Source organism: Erythrolamprus reginae, chromosome 10 (genome assembly GCF_031021105.1).
Source record: "Erythrolamprus reginae isolate rEryReg1 chromosome 10, rEryReg1.hap1, whole genome shotgun sequence".
Classification (NCBI taxonomy): domain Eukaryota; kingdom Metazoa; phylum Chordata; class Lepidosauria; order Squamata; family Dipsadidae; genus Erythrolamprus; species Erythrolamprus reginae.
The window spans coordinates 27,611,847-27,629,512 of NC_091959.1; positions in this window are offsets into that span (position 1 = coordinate 27,611,847).

The following is a 17,666-nucleotide window of genomic DNA, read 5'->3' on the forward strand; positions in this document are numbered from 1 at the left end:
CAGAGAATAGATGGGGCGGGCCCATTCAGAGGTAGATTTTATCAGTTCTCCGAACTACTCAAAATGTCCGCTACCGGGTCTACAGAACTGGTCAGAACCTGTTGGGCAGAGGTTGGGACTCCCCTTCCAATTTTGTTATTCAGTTGTGGGTTTACACAACAATCAAAATCAAACTGTGACGAGGTTCATATAGACCAGTGGTTCTCAACATGGGGTCCACACCCCACAGGGGGGCAATTTGATTTTTAATGGGAGAAATTGGAACCTTGTTTAAACCAAGTTAACGGCCTTTTAGGCTTCCACCCCAATTTATCGGAGAGGGGCGGCATACAAATCTAATAAATATTACTATTATTATTATTATTATTATTCCTCCATGTGAGTAGGAGTTCATATTTTGAATAGTAAAAATTATGTCATGGGGGGCAGATCAGGATTGAGATGCTTAGGTGGGGTATAGCCAAAAAATGGTTGGGAACCACTGATATAGACTAAGACAGAAACCAATGTTGGGTTTCTTCACCTATGTACTGCAAGGAAATTCTGTATACGGTTTTAAATATTATGGAAATTTAGTTAAATGAAAATAGGCGTTGATTGCTTACCTGAACGCCTCTTCTCGTACGGTGAGTGGGTACAGCAGTCACGTGGGTTGCTCCTGTCCAATCCGATGGGACTGAGCCTAGTATTAAAAAAGCCTGCTGGATTCGCCCCTTCCCCAGAATTTGCGAATCCGTAGACTAGGCTCAGATGTGAAGGCTCAATAATGTTCAACTCTCATGTGTTAGAAGAAAGGTAGGAATAGAAGACATAGAAGACCACATAAAAGGGAGGGAAGTGACTGCTGTACCCACTCACCGTACGAGAAGAGGCGTTCAGGTAAGCAATCAACGCCTATTCTCCGTACTGAAGGAGTGGGTCCAGCAGTCACGTGGGACATACCCAATAGATAGGTCCCTAGGGTGGGATTAGATTGCTATCGTGAGAGATAACGGATTGGAGTACCCTTCTGCCGAAGACAGCGTCCGCTGAGGCGTAAGAATCGATTTTGTAGTGCCTTATGAAGGAATTTGGCGAGGCCCAAGTGGCTGCTTTACAGACTTCTTCCAACGGGGCTTGAGTCGCCCAAGCGGCAGATGTGGCAGCTGTAATATTCTTTGGAATGGAGAGGGAGGCTGTCTCATAGGCCTTAGAGATGGTCCCTCTGATCCAACGGCCTATTACTGATGAGGACACTTTGGATCCCATGGATCTGGGATGATAGGCCACGAAGAGTGCCTCAGACCTCCGAATGGGTCCTGTGCGTTGAATATAAATTTTTAGCGCTCTAGTGAGATCCAGAGTGTGCCATCTAATTGCCAGGGGATGCTCCCATTGGAGACAGAAAGAAGGTAAGACAATATCCTGGGATCTGTGGAACATGGAACTGACCTTGGGTAGAAAGGTGGGGTCCAGTCGCAGAACCACCTTGTCCTGATGGAACTGACAGAGGTCCTGTCTGATAGAGAGAGCTGCCAACTCAGATATGCGTCGGGCAGATGTAATCGCCACCAGGAATGCTACCTTAAAGGATAGGTACCTGAGGGACGCAGATTTCAGGGGTTCATAGGGTGCCTGAGTAAGGGAATGGAGAACCCGTGGCAAGTCCCAGGAAGGATATCTGTGGACCTTAGAAGGCCTGAGGTTGGCCACTCCTCTGAGAAATTCTTGGATTTCCGGAAGGGAGCGGAGAGGCTGCCTGCAAGGTCCCGCCAAGACAGAAGAGATAGCTGCCAGGTGGCGACGGATGGTGCTGGTAGAGAGGCCTTGGTGGAAACCTTTCATGAGGAAGGAGATTATCCTGTGAATGGGAAGACACAGGGGAGATAAGCCCTCCTGCGAGCACCACTGATGGAATTTGGACCAGGTATGGTCGTATATCCGGTTGGTAGACCCTCTTCTAGACTTCAGGATGATTTCCACTGTGTCCGGGTCGTACCCTCGCAGGTCTAGGTCTCTCCGGATAATAGCCAGGCGGTGAGGTGGAACCACTCCGGGTCTGGATGAAAGGAGGCCCCCTGCCGCAACATATCCTCCGAAACGGGGAGTCGCCAGGGGTCCTGGATGGACAGCTGTTGGAGGTCCGCGAACCAGGGCCGGCGAGGCCAGTGGGGGGCGATCAGGATTACTCGAGCCCTCTCTAGGATGATCTTGTGGACCACGTCTGGGAGAATTGGAATTGGAGGGAAGGCATACAGAAGACCTGGAGGCCAAGGGATCCTGAGAGCATTGATTGCCTCTGCTCCCGGGGATGGAAACCTGGAGATGAAGTGAGGGAGCTGGGCATTGGCTTCGGTCGCAAACAGATCCAGCACTGGATGGCCGAACCTGAGGCAGATTTGGTGGAACAGTGCCTGATGGAGATTCCACTCTCCTGGATCTATGGTCGCTCGCGAGAGCCAGTCCGCTTGGACGTTGAGGCTCCCCGAGATGTGATCGGCTAGAAGCGACTGGAGATGTTTCTCCGCCCAAAGGCCTAACTTTAGGGCCTCCCTCATGAGGGCCTTGGATCTTGTACCTCCCTGTCTGCAAATGTGGCTTTTTGTGGCTATGTTGTCGGTAAGAATCAGAACATGCTGGTTGGAGATGTGAGGTTTGAACTGTTTTAGAGCTAGGGACACAGCTCTTAATTCTAGCCAATTGATGGGCCTGGAGGCTTCCTCCGGTGACCACGTGCCCTGGGCTATTAGACCCTGGGCATGGGCTCCCCAGCCCGATAGGCTGGCATCTGTGGTGACAACAAACTGGTCTGGGCACCTGAAGGGAGATCCCTTGTCTAGGGCTGGAGAAGTCCACCACTTGAGGGATCTGCGAACTGCCGGTGGAATGGTGATGCGACGAGTCGAGTTGCTGTGCCCCGATCTCTGGAATGGTAACAAAAGCCACTGTAGTTGCCTGGTGTGAAGACGAGCCCAGGGGACAATGCCAATACACAACACCATCTTTCCCAGTAGGGAAGATAGGGTGATAATGGAGGCTGATTGTTGGGATAGAATACGAGAAATAAGATTCAACATGCTGTGTTTTCTCTCAGAAGAGAGGAAAACCTGGGATATCTCAGAATTAATGATAGTTCCCAGATGTAGAATGGAAGTAGATGGCTTAAGGTGGCTCTTTTTGAAATTTATGGAGAAACCATGGTTCTGTAGGACCGACATGGTGGAAGAGAGATCTGCAGCCACTCCATTTTTAGAATTTCCATGAATTAAAATGTCATCTAAATAACATAAAATATGAATGGGCATGGCCCGGATATGTGCCGCCAGGGATCCCAAGAGCTTGGTAAAGACTCTGGGAGCCGAGGAGAGCCCAAATGGCATAGCCCTATACTGAAAATGCCTGCCCTGGAAGGCAAAATGTAGAAATTTTCTAAGGCCTTTGGCAATGGGGATATGGAGGTAAGCTTCCGTAAGGTCCAGGGAGACCATAAAATCCCCAGGATGCAGGGCGGCTAAGATGGAAGATAAGGAATGCATTTTAAATTTCCTATATTTAATGAATTGGTTCAAATTCTTTAGGTCTAAAATGGCTCTCCAGCCTCCAGAGGTCTTAGGGACCAGGAAGAGGATGGAGTAAAAGCCCAAGCCTCTCTGAAGAGAGGGGACCGGTTGGATAGCTTAGCCAACAAGTGGGAAATAGCTTCCTCCATTCGGATACGAGATGGAGAGGAGCTGGGAGAGGGACAAGAAATAAAACGCTTAGGGGGAGGAGAAATAAACTCTAAACGGAGACCCCTTTCCACAGTATCAATGACCCAGGGGTCCTTACAAGTATGGTGCCAGGAGGTGGAAAACCAGGCCAGGCGACCGCCTATGGGAAAAGAGGAAGACTCACCATCTGGGTTTTTTGGAAGCCCTGGTAGAAGAGGATCCTCTCTGGTAGCGGGAACCTCTGCCCCTGGTGTATCTAGATTGGGATCGAAACCGAGGGGAATACTGACCTGGATTCCTTTGAAAGGCGAAACCCTGATCCTGTTGACGACCTGTGCGCCAAAAGGACTGCGGTTTAGGGGCCTTCTTGGTGGTAGGTCCTAAGACCTTCTTCTTGTCCGTGGTCTCTGTGAGGAGAGGGTCCAGAAGGTCTCTGAAGAGGAGATTGCATTTCAGAGGACCCATGGCTAACTGCCCCTTCTGCCTTACTCCCGCCTGCCAAGGGCGGAGCCATAGACGTCTTCTGGCCATTGTGGAGGCCGCTACTGACCTGGCTGCAAATCTGGAAGATTGGAGAGTAGCATCCGCTACGTATTGGGCGGCTGCAAAGATTTTGTTGAAATCTTGTTGGCCTCGTAGATCATCTGGAGGTAGATGTTGTTGGAGCTGACGAAGCCACAAGAGCATAGCTCTGGAGAAGAAAGATGCTGTTGCAGCACTTTTAATGGCCCATGAGTCTGCGAAGAAACCTCTCTTGAGCATTTGCTCAAGACGCTTGTCTTCTGGACGGAGGACCTCCTCTGCTTCGCCAGGCATGGCAGCAGCCGAGTGGAGAGTCTTCACCAGTTCATCTGGCCTGGGACAGGCTAGGAGCTCCTCATAAGAGGGAGAGAGCTTGTAGAGCTTCCTGTCCTTGGAAGTGGGAGTGAAGCCAGAGGTTGGATGGTCCCACTGTTTGAGCAAGGCGTCCTTAAACAATTTGGGCATAGGAATTACCTCATTGTCTTCCTGTTCTCCCATGAAATAAGGAAGATTTTCCTCCGGAGGATCTGTGGAAGGAGTAGCCTGCTTTTCTTGCCCGGCTAGCCCCGTGGATACTCTTGCTTTGAGAAGGAGAGATTTGAAGAGTTGAGATGGAAAGATGGCAGCTGGGGCTGGAATCTTAATTTGAGATTCCTCATCTTCCGACAGATGCTGAAAAGGGTCATCATCCTCTTCTGCTTCCACGTCCTCATTCTCTTCCTGAGAAGAATCTGAGTCCTCCATGACTGGGGCTCTGTAGGAAGGAGAAGAACTCACGGTACGGGAGGAGCGTGGAGGGGGATGAGACAGAGAAGGAACATTGATGGCTGAGAGTTTAGCATCAATGGTTTTAGTCAAAACAGACAAGATAGACTGAAACTCCGGAGGCAAGGAAGAAATATCAGCCGGAAAGTTAGAAGGATCCCTGAAAGCCTGAGAAGGTTCTGGCTGGGAGGAATCTTCAGTAATATCTGGCTCCTCTGGACCTAAGCCCCATAGATTAGGTTGGGGTGGATTTAGGTTTGGCTCATCCAGGGATAGCACAGGAACCCCAGAGAGAGGCAGGTTAGAGGCCTCCGGGGGGGTTGGATTCATATGCACTTGGGCCTGCACCTTTAAACGTTTGGCTGATTTATCATGTATTTTTTGCAGGGCTAGGTCCCTTCTCTTCTCAGCCCTGGTGGACTTGGCCAAGGAATGGGCTCCTGAAGAAGAGGAGGAAGAGGCCTGGGGGATATTAGTAGATTCATCACCAGTAGGCCTAACCTCTCTGGGACCTTTGGTAGTGCCTCTCTTGGGAAAAGAAGCCATAGTCTGAACAAATTTCAGAAGACAAGGCTTGAGCCAAAGAAAATAGGGGGGGGAGAAAAATTTAATAGCTTTCCCAAGAGGAGAGGTGACCCTGCTCCTAGGCCCAGGAGCGGCTGCGACTTAGGGGCAATCCGGACGGAACCAAGAGTTCGTGTCCCTAAATGCAGTGTGGCAGGCCTCACTAAACTTAACTTAAGTAAACCAAGGCACACTGGTTGGAGGCCACTTCCGTGGAGAATGGACCTGAGGAAACTCACAGCTACTCCAGGGTCAAGCGGCGGACTGGAAGCACTGATGGATGACCAAGCAGGGCAAACCGAAAGTGCGAAGTTACTGGGCGCGAGGGCCTTCGCGCCAAAAAAACCGCTCCATTTTTTTGCAATCGGAGGGAACTAAGTCCGGGAGACAAACGAGTCCCACACCGCAGGAGGTAAATAGCCCTTTAATCCTTATATAAACAATGGCTTGCCCGGCAGGACCTCCAGGCCGAGAGGAATAAGATAAAATTCCAGGCCGGCCGCAGTGACAGCATGGAGGGGGAAAAAGCCGTGAATGGCTGCGCTGCCCACTTCTCCCCCAAACTCGAAGCCCGATACGGCTGAGTAGATTTCACTGCCGGCAAGCTTTAGTAATAAAATAATCTTACTGTTTTAGAGAGAAAGGATCGAATGGAAGGTGTTTTTAGAGGAACGAGCGTTCACGCGACCCGCTGGATGCGGAGACTGAGCGAATTCTGGGGAAGGGGCGGATCCAGCAGGCTTTTTTAATACTAGGCTCAGTCCCATCGGATTGGACAGGAGCAACCCACGTGACTGCTGGACCCACTCCTTCAGTACGGAGAAGAAGGGGTGATATGATAGCAAATAATGTTCCACTATCTAAGGAGAAGTAACCTACTTTGCAAAGCACTTGAAGACAGGACAAGAAGCAACAGGTGGAAAATAACCAAGGAGAGAAGCAACTTAGAACTAAGGAAATTTCCAATCAGTGGAACGACTTGCCTCCAGAAATGGTGGCTGCTCGGACACTGGAGGTTTTTATGAAGAGATTGGACAACCGTTTGTCTGAAGTAGTGTAGGGTTTCCTGCCTAAGCAGGGTCTGGACTAGAAGACCTCCAAGTCCCTCCAAACTCTTTTATTCTGTTAAAATAATCAGGATGCAAAATTATTTTAAAGCTGCATTGGAAACCAAGAGTAGAGAATTCTCTTAGATTTGCAAGAGTTAAAATTGTCAAGAACCCAGGCGATTCGTCTAAAATGCTATCTTCTTAATTGTTTTAGTTTAACAAGTCTAAATGCAGAGAAAGCAGGAAATTCATGTGTAATCTAAAACCCACTGACATAGGGACCCTCTTTAACATTAGCTATGTGATTGCCGTTGTCTTAAAAAATTATTTCTATTAGGCTACCCCCTGGGCTTTCCATTCTGTTGCCTTCCTTCCACAGTTACATCACTTGGTGTCATTAACATGCTTTCGGAGTATAACATTACAATTTTATTTCAGAAATCTTAAACACCTCCAAAGTAGTGTATTTGGTTATTACCCTAGCTGACCAGATCATGGTCCATTAGGATTTTATTGCTGGTGGTTTTTTTTTTAAAGTGACTCAATATGAATACTTGAGGGAAAAGCACATGGGTTAGAAAGGCTTAAATTTATTTTCACTTGATAATGAAAAAGAAAAAGAAAAGAAACCCTGAGAATGTAGACACATTCAAGAGCAACAATCAGATGTATTTCAATAGGCATTAAAATGTGTCTCTCGCACCTTGGCAAAGAATAGGGACGGATATTGGGAGCACCATGCAAATGTCACATAGCAGCTATTCCATACCCCAAAACATCTGCAGAAATCTTTTATGCATGTGGATAAAATTACATCTCTCTCCCAGGAAACGGGGGAAAGACTATTCTGAGACAACTGTAATGCTTCCGTTCTAGACTGGACAGACTAGACCTGTTATGGCGAACCATAACGTTATGGCGAGGGCCAAAAATTTCATGCGCATGCACATGCATACTCATTGGAACCACACTCCAGAAAAGGTAAACTTCTGGGTTCCAGCACACATGTGCACCAACAATTAGCTAGATGGACCCATGCAAAGGGATTGTACTCCAGAAAAGCCAAACTTCGGCGTTCTGGCGTGCATGCACACCCAACAATCACCAGGTTTTGGCACTGAGTGCATGCACGGCAGAAACCCAAAAGATAAATAGGCAAAGCCGCACGTGCCTGGCCACATGGCTTCATGTGCCACTTCATGGGACTAGATTGCGCAGTAACAGATTAGATCAGTGATGGCGAATCTTTTTTGGTTTGCGTGCCAGAAGGGGTGGGGTGTGCAAGCATGCATGCACATGCCCACATCCCTCCCCTCCCCCCACATGCATGGTGCCCCCTGCCCCGTGCTGCCCCCCCCCCGGTGCATGTGCACAGGCCTTTCTCAAGCCTGGTAGGCAGTGGTGGGTTCTTAGCGGTGTGGTCCAGAGTGCTGCACTGGTGGGAACCCACTGATGCAATTTTGGGGAATTTCCCCCCCGGGGTCTCTGTGTGGGATGCAGCCCTCTGACCAGCCCTCATCTTAATTTCTCCATCCAAAGCCCAGCTGAGAAGCTCCTTCTTGGGAGACACTGGGGGGAAAATCACTGAAAATTGCACCAATGGGTTCCTACCAGCGCAGCACTCCGGACCACACGGGCATGAACCCACCACTGCTAGTACGTGAAAGTAAAGGCCCACGGGGCAAACTGGGAGCACATTTTTCCAAATTTCCAGTTTCTCTGTTGGGTTGGGGTTTTTTTGCCTCCAGGGAGCTTGAGGTGTCCAGAGGGTGAAACAGCATTTCGCAAGGCCAAAAATCAGCTGGCCAGCATATGCATGTGCGTTGGAGCTGAAACATGGGAAAGTCTCATGTGTCCTCCCATGTGGCTCTGCGTGCCATAGGTTTGCCCTCATGGGATGAGACTGTTCTCTACTCTAGGAGACCTCAACCTGTGGGCCACTGCCCTCTAGTGGGCCGTGTGTGGTCTGCAATAGGATCACAGAAATGGCCGGCAAGCACATGTACACCCACGTCCTCACCTGCATGAGCTCTGGGCAAGCTTATGTGCATGCTCTCCATCTAAATGAATGGCAGGTATGTGCACACACCACTCATGCCAATGCAGCTGCACGCACATGCGCACCAGAGGTGATATTCAGCCTGTTTGGACCGGTTCAGGCGAACTGGTAATGGTGACCTGTGGGTGGGCCTACCCCTATCCCCCCACCCTGGTACTAGGTCAGTCCATTTAGGCCCAATGTGAAGCCACACACGCAAGGCATGTGTGCAATCACAGCTCACGCATGCACATTCATTGAGTGATTATTTATTAATTTAATGTATAGGCTGCCCAACTCCCTGAGGACTCTGGGTGGCTCACAACATCTGAAACCCATAAGAACCCAGTCATATCTTTTTGTGACTGGATCTAGGTGGAACTGCATTGATCAACCGCCCTAGGCCTGCCGGCAGAGCCACGTCTTCATGGCTTTCGAGAAGGCCCAGTGGGGGGGGCAATACAGATCTCAGGAGGGAGTTGGCTCTAGAGAACCAGGGCTGCCACAGAGGAGGCCCCCATCCATGGCCCTGGCCGCAGCCACAGGCATGGGCAGGGGCGTTGTCAACCTCGCTATGTGAACCGATAGGGAAAGATACTGAACGCCATCTCTGGTGCGCACACTTGCCACCCCCTCCATCACTCCGCAAAGCTGAAAACCTTGGGGAACTCTGGTCTAGTCCTCAGCTCTTCTTCCAATGTCATTCCCACATACCATTACATCATGGTAGCAATAGCACTTAGACTTATATATAGCATTGCTTCACAATGCTTTTGAGCAGTTTACAGAGCATATTGGCTCCAACAATCTGGGTTCTCAATTGACCCACCTTGGAAGGATGGAAGGCTGAGTCAACCTTGAGCTTGGTGAGATTCGAATTGCCACATTGCAGTTAGCCAGCAGGCAGCAGAAGTAGCCTGCAGTCCTGCATTCTAACCACTTGCCACCATTGGCAAACTTCAGTCTTGAAAAACGATGGTGTCGTGCTCTGGAAAGAGTTCCTAGAAGAGCATCTAGTGTGGCTACAAAGACCTGTCCAAGAGTGGCAATTCCTCCCCCACTGAGCACAGATCCATTCCGCCTCCTGGCTGGACCCCGGATTTTGCCGGTTCTGGACTGCCTCCTTGCCTCAGCCTGCCAAACAAGTGTCTCCTTGAAATGGAGAAGGCCATGCTGAATGTTTAGCCTCCAAGCTGAACGATCAGTCAAGGTTGACCAGCTGTTAATGTTCATTCCCAAGGCCTTAACAGATATCCTTATATCGCAGCTGTGGTCTACCTCTGGGTTGCTGTCCCCAAACTAGTTCACCATACAGGAGATCTTTCAGAATCCACCCATCATCCATTCTCACAACATGCCCGAGCCAGCTAAGATGTCGCTATTTCAATAGTGTATATATCCTAGAAATTCCAGCACATTTTAAAACTAAGCTATTTGGAACATTGTCATGCCAGGTGATGCCAAGAATACTTTGGACATAGCGCATATGGAGAGTATTCAACTTGCTCTCTGGCCGTGCGTAGAAGGTCCAAGATTTTCTGCAATACAAGGGTCTAAGAGTGTGCTCAGGACACAGGCTCTATAAATAGCAAGAGCAAGAGCATTTAGACTTATATGCCCCCTCTAAGCGATTTAGAGAGAGTCAGCCTCTTGCCCCCAACAATCTGGGTCCTCATTTTACCGACCTCGGAACGATGGAAGGCTGAGTCCACCTTGAGCCTACTGAGATTCGATCTGCCAAACTGCTGGCCGCCAGTGATCAGCAGAAGTATCTTGCAGTACTGCCCTCTAACCACTGCACCACTGAGGCGCTTTGTATACCTGGATCTTTGTGTGTTCTGTCAGCTTCTTATTAAGCCATCCTCTCTATGGGAGTCAAGAGAATGTGGTGGCCACTTTCCAATACATTTATTCAGCTCAGTATCTAGAGCAGTGTTTCTCAACCTTGCCCATTTGAAGATGTGCGAATGATCAAGAAGAATCTGATTTTTACATTGTTTGGGATAAACTTTATATATGGATAGATAAGAATAAGTTGAAAACAAGGTAAAGAAAACGGTATGAATATAATTAAATGTTATTGACATTTTTTGCTGTTGTTAGTATTGTTGGTTTCTCTTTTTTTACCAATTTAATTTTATGTTTATTAGAATATATAAACAAAGTTCTTCTTTTCAATTAGAATATTAGTCTGATTTAAAGACTTAAGACTTTATCCTTTTTTCTGTATTAAAAATTGACTTCAAGAAAAGAGGGGTAATTGTAACCCCTAATATGTGTTTAAATTTGTAAGTCTGTATGTCTTTTTTTATTCAAAATCAATAAAGTTTATTTAAAAAAAAATGAAGATGTGCGGACTTCAACTCCCAGAATTCCCCAGCCATCCATATACACATACATACAATAATGAAAAGCCAAAGCAACGAGCTTCAGTGCAGTCGAACGAGTAAATTAGGGAAGCAAAATTCACAAAACACATTGCTAACTTCTGTCTCAGAGCACAATGGAAGTCATGTACCAAAGGATTGTGCGATTTTTATCCCTACAATCGGGTCGTTCAAACTGTTCTCCTTCTCCGCTGCAGTAACCTTGCTTACTATTAAGAAATCTTTAACAACCGCAGCACCCAGGTTGCCAGAGATCATATTCTTTGAAGGGAATGGACCCTTCTCTTGAAAATTTGCATTGTGTTGGACACAAGGAAGTCTGTACCCTCTTCTAGAAAAATGGTAAATTAACCAATCATTATTTGGCATATGCATGGTTTCCCTAGCAACAAAGGTGACAGCTTAGTAACAGCAGCTGCTGTTTCACTGGAGGAGGGGTAGTGGTAGTCAGGAAATACTCAAAGAATAATCCACATATTGTATATTACACATTTGGAAGGAACAGCATTCACATGGCCCAACGGCAAACACTGTTTGATTCTTTCTTTGCATAGGGAAAGTTAGCTGGCAGTTTTAATGATAACTTTGGATCTATTCATGGCCCCCAGATACAGTACCATTTTAAAATAGCAAGAAATGACCTCTTATTTTTATAATATATCTGTTTTTGTGGTGGTCTCTGAGATGTTTTCTTTCAAACGTTTCATTACCCAACCACGTAACATCATCAGAAAGGTGCTAGAAGGGAGCAACTTTCAATCTGTACTCCAATGGCTGGCCCAATCAATGTTGGTGGGAGTATTCTGGGTGGTTCACTAACACCAAGATGAAAACTAGACCAACGACCAAGAAGCAAACCATATCTCAACCAAGGAAGTACCAATGCAGATGAACAAGATTCGAATCCTACAACTACCAAGAAGAAAACAATTGTCATGCACTGAGGAAATGAGGAAATACAGGCAGATCAAATGGATAGAAAAGCTTGGTGCAAACTTAAGCTCTCTGCAGGAATCTGAACTAGCAATCAAAGCAAATTGATGGTAAATAAGAGTCAGTGGAATTCAAGGAGAGTTGGACTTAGATCTCCTTTGGACACAAAGGGACTCCGGGCTGCTGACGCCCTTGACCCCTCCCTCCGGCTCAACCTAGTCATCTACTACAACCACACTTCTATGAACATTGACAAGCAAGCCCCTCCTAGATAAACAGAGAACAAAATCCCACTCCCTTCTAGCACTGATGAGGTTACCTAGTTGGATAATGAAACGTTTGCAGGAAAACCACCAAGCTCAGAGAGCACCAAGGACTCCACCGTTCAACCTGAAGCTACAGTTCTATCAGTACTGCTTTTAATTCTTGGGAGGAATTCCTTCCCTGTTCAAAAGACAAAGGCACCGTGATGCACAATCATTCCTTCCCTTGGAAATATGTTGAGACATGTATGAAGACACATCTAATATGACAATTTAGGAAACCCCAAGCAAAGGGGAACAGCTAAAGGTCCATGGCAGCTTCTTCACGTTAACATAAATCATTGCTAACTTGCCATGAGAATTATAGGGGCTGGGTGGGAATATATTTTGCAGCGACATTAGCCCTCCTGGAATAATCCACTTTATTAAAGGAGAGTAATATGGTAATGGACATTACCGTATAAGCAATGAAGCTAAATTACAAGGTAACTCGCATTAACTTCCTGACACTTTATCCTGATGAATGTACAATTAATGGGACACCTAATCCTGTCCATGTGTTTGTAGACAGACAGATGGGTTCAGTTGCATTGCAGGGAAGCATATGCCTTCCATTGATCACCCTCTCACCATTTCTAGGTATCAGTTGGAGGAGAGGTCTTATTTTCTTCTTGCAATAACACAGAGGATTATCTTGTGTGTTTTTGTAAGTCTTAGCTCATCTTTAGGAGCTGAAAGTATCATGGGGACATGATTTAGTCCAACGGAGAGTTGCACTTACCTGCATATCAGTGCGCTGTGTGCGCATCCTCACAAGAGAATGCTCATGCGCCATTTCAGCAATTTTTTGCTTCCGCACATGTGTGGAAGAAAAAAAATGCCAAAATCTCAAGGGTGTGAATGTTCCCTCGCACAATTTTGCTTCTGCTTCTGCGCAGGAAGCAAAAAAGGCCAAAAATTCAGAAAAAAGATGGCGCCATCTGATGGACCAGCCCCAGACCCGCAGGCAAATGGCGCAATCTGGCAACTGCTACCAGAACAGACTTCTCTAGCACAGCGGTAGGAACCCACCACTGATTGGGACCCTTGTGTCAGGCTTGTCCCCCACTGCAAAGCTTCACACATGGAGGGTTAAAATCTACAGGAAAGAATTATAACAACAGCAATTGCACTTAGACTTATATGCCACTTCACACTGCTTTCCAGCCCTCTCTAAATGGTTTATAGAAGTGGTATCTGCACTTGAGCAGATCATCCATGAACCCAGATTTTACTGAGGGTCAAGACCTAGATTTCCTGCAATCAGATGTTTGGGCCTTGTTCTTAATGCTATCAGTTCCCAATGCGATGAGATTTACCTATAGAGCCTCTGGAAAGAAATAGAGTGGAATGGAATGGAATGGAACCTTAGAGGTCTTCTAGTTCAGGGGTCTCCAACCTTGGCAAATTTAGGAGTTGTGGACTTCAACTTCCACAATATTGGGAGTTGAAGTCCACAAGATGTAAAGTGGACAAGGTTGGAGAGTCCTGTTCACCCAATACTCTATAGTATGGTGGAAGGGTGGATGGTGGAAGGTCTTAAGCATAAAACTTATCAGGAAAGACTTAATGAACTCAATCTGCATAGTCTGGAGGACAGAAGGGAAAGGGGGGACACGATCGAAACATTTAAATATGTTAAAGGGTTAAATAAGGTTCAGGAGAGAAGTGTTTTTAATAGGAAAGTGAACACAAGAACAAGGGGGCACAATCTGAGGTTAGTTGGGGGAAAGATCAGAAGCAACATGAGAAAATATTATTTTACTGAAAGAGTAGTAGATCCTTGGAACAATCTTCCAGCAGATGTGGTTGGACTGAACTGAATTGAAACATGCCTGGGATAAACATATATCCATCCTAAGATAAAATACAGGAAATAGTATAAGGGCAGACTAGATGGACCATGAGGTCTTTTTCTGCCGTCAATCTTCTATGTTTCTATGTATTCCATACAAATAGCTATTCAGTCTTTTCTTGAAAGCCTCCAGTGATGGAGCACCCATGATTTCAGGAAGTTGTTCTCACTTTCAGGAAATTTAGTTTTTGTCTTGTTAAGAGTACTGTTCTAATTTGGAATACTAAGACTCTTGCCTGCCCAATCAACAAGCCCTAATATTTATTTTTTACCTGGGAACCTGTAACATCACAGCTTAAGAGCTTATCCTTTTAACTTGTTCTTTGGCCTCTTGGATAAAGATATGAGATGAAAGATGTTTTGTGGTTAATGAAACTAGACAAAACTTTTAAGAAGAAGATGTAGTTTGGAACCCATTCTCTTATGACAACACAAGTAGGTAGATCTAACTAGGAAAACCAGGTTCAAGTCTCCATTCAACCACAGAATTTGTTGAATGGCTTTTACAGCTGTTTTTCCCCCCTCTTTTAGGTGGCCCAACTGAGAATGAAACTGGAAAAGTGCTCGTAATCAGCTGAGATGACATGATATGTCATCGGAATAAGTGATAACCCCAAAATTAGAAACTATCTTGGAACCAAACAGACAGGACAAATGTTCTTCATCTGGCATTATGAGTTGATGCCAAGACCGTACTTGGGCGAGGATAACTCAGAGTCATGTTTGAAAAATGTTTGTTTGTTTTGATCATTTCCACTCTTCGGCATGTTTGCTTATCTTGACTGCCTTCTACTTTTGGGCTCTGTCACTTTTCGACTCCTTTCTCAATGGAAAGAGAAAATAAATAAATAAACAAACAAACAAACCTGTCACAAGTAATAAAATTCCGCAGGCTGAGTGCCATCTCAGTACCTTTCAAAGGAAAAGAAAGAAGGCGAAGGGGGAAACCAGCCTGTCACTCAAAGTAGATATTTATGAAAGATGACAGTTTCCAAATATCTCAATCATGGACAAGGCTCTTTCGGTGACACAAAGGAATGTAACAAAATTGGAAGAGTCAGCAGCCAACGTTTATTTCATCAGGACCTGTCCAATCTCCGATGATCCCTTGACAGTCCTGGGATTGCTGGCAGGAGCCGATCCCGTCCTCATTGGCTCACGGCACTTGTGTTTCCATGGATCAGTCTGAAGGGTTGTAATAAATATGTAAAGAAGGATAATGAGACCTATGGAGGGAATGGTGTTGCCCTATTCTCTCTAGCTATACCAAGTAGGAACAGGGGTAATTACATTCATATTGATCATTATTGTGTGGAAATGAGGTGATTAGTCTTCCTTCATTTCATTCCTACTCTAAGGCCCCCCTTCTCTGACTTACAAGAAGACAAATCTAACTCTTTACGGAGTTGATTTCGTACAAACTACTTTCTGGTCTTGGCTCAAACTTCTCTAATCTCTGGGATGGCCACCTGAGAACATCTGTTCCAAAGAGGAATAAAACTTAGAAACCACACTCCAAACTTATAAGGCACACTCAGAAAGGCATCATGAAGACTTCAATCATTTTTCTTGCCATGATAGTCCTCTTGACAGTATGCATAGAATTATGCCTCAAAAATGTCAGTGTCATTCATTTGCTTACAGCATAATGAAACATTATTATTATTATTATTATTATTATTATTATTATTATTATTATTCATGGCACACATGTTCAAACTGGATTTAGCATTTTTGTCCAAGTATGGAGTCCTTTCCAAGGATCTGGGATGGGCAGATCTGAATGTTTGATGGTGTTACAGATTTTTCTTAAAATTTTTAAATCCAAATAATAAATAATAAATAAATAAATCATTGCAAGATTGAAGAGCAAAGGTTCCTTTTCAAATTTACTGATGGCAATTTGTCAATGACAATAGTGTTCAAATGGTTCTCCAGATGTTTTGGGATTATACCCAAGGTCCCTATGACTACTGATCCCACCTTTGCTTGCTTCTGCCACAGTCATTCTACAGTATTTCTATTTGCGGGACTTCATATTTTGTGATATTCATCAGTTCTTTCTCTTTCTCTGCAGCCTCCAGGTACTGCCACATCCACTATCAATTATTTATTAAAGACAAGACATTTCCAGTGATTTGTGATGAACATGGAGGACAGGACTTTCCTTCATGATTTAAATATGTTAAAGGGTTAAATAAGGTTCAAGAGAGACGAGTTTTTAATAGGAAAGTGGACACAAGAACAAGGGGGCACAATCTGAGGTTAGTTGGGAGAAAGATTAGAAGTAATGTGAGAAAATATTATTTTACTGAAAGTGTAGTAGATGCTTGGAACCAACTTCCAGCAGATGTGGTTGGTAAATCCACAGGAACTGAATTTAAACATGCCTGGGATAAACATAGATCCATCCTAAGATAAAATACAAAAAATAGTATAAGGGCAGATTAGATGGACATTGAGGTCTTTTTCTGCCGTCAATCTTCTATGTTTCTATGATGCAATCCTTCCTCCAGCAATCTACAGCCTCCATGGATTCTTATGTTTCAATCTATCACAGGAGAAGACTTCAAAAGGGATCCCCTCCAGCATGGATCTTCATGATTGGGGCAAGTGATGTCATGCCATCATCACATCAATGACAAAGATATGAAGAATGATCATAACACCACTGCACAAATTACATGGACAGTGGGGGAAGCAGATGACACCATCTATCTCCTGTTTACAACACAGCCCTTCATGGGTGTGCAGCGCAGCAATGTATTCCCTCTCCCTCTCCTTCTGTTTCTGCAAGTTGAAGGTGTGTTGCTGTACAAATTTAGAGGGTTTGAGGCCATAATGGGTCTCTCTTGAGCGTTGTCTGTGGGGTGGACCAGGTGTCCGTCTGGACTGGTGTTGGTTCGGAGAGTGCCTGGGCTGTCTCCAACACATCTGTGCAGCAGTAGCTCAGGAAGAGCACTCGTTTGCTATAGCCCAAGGAGGTTGTTTGCCTCCACAAAGCATTTGAAGTGAGTCATGTAGTGTTCCATGCAGTGCTCCCATGCTGGGTTGAAGGGAGTCGGCGGGGCACGCATCATCACGTCAGCTGAGTTGGCACTTTAGGAAGGCCATTTGTCAAAGACTTACTGCCCCGGGCTGGATTGCGAGGTTCCAAGAAGGCTCCACACCCATCTGCACTATTTCAGGTGACCCTGAGGCTACAGATAAATCTCCAAGTGGCCTCAGTGATTCTCAGAACGAGTGCTAATGACCAGATGACTGCAAGGAATATAAATCCTTCCATCCTCCACAGCATTCAGTCAGAATCAAAGAGGCGTCTTGGGTGACAAGCAAAACCTCTTCAAGCAAAAACAAAGGAAGTCCAGTTGCATTTCGAAAAAGGCCATTTTTCACTCAACGTAAGCATAAGATTTTGAGACTACAATCTTAGACTTCCAGCTCTTCTGGATGCAAGTAACAAAGTCAGCTGGAACTAAGGAAAGAAACAGAAGATTGGAGCAGACCCAAAATGCTTCTCGGGAGTGCCACGTATGGAAGTGTCCTTTGCATCCCCGCTTTT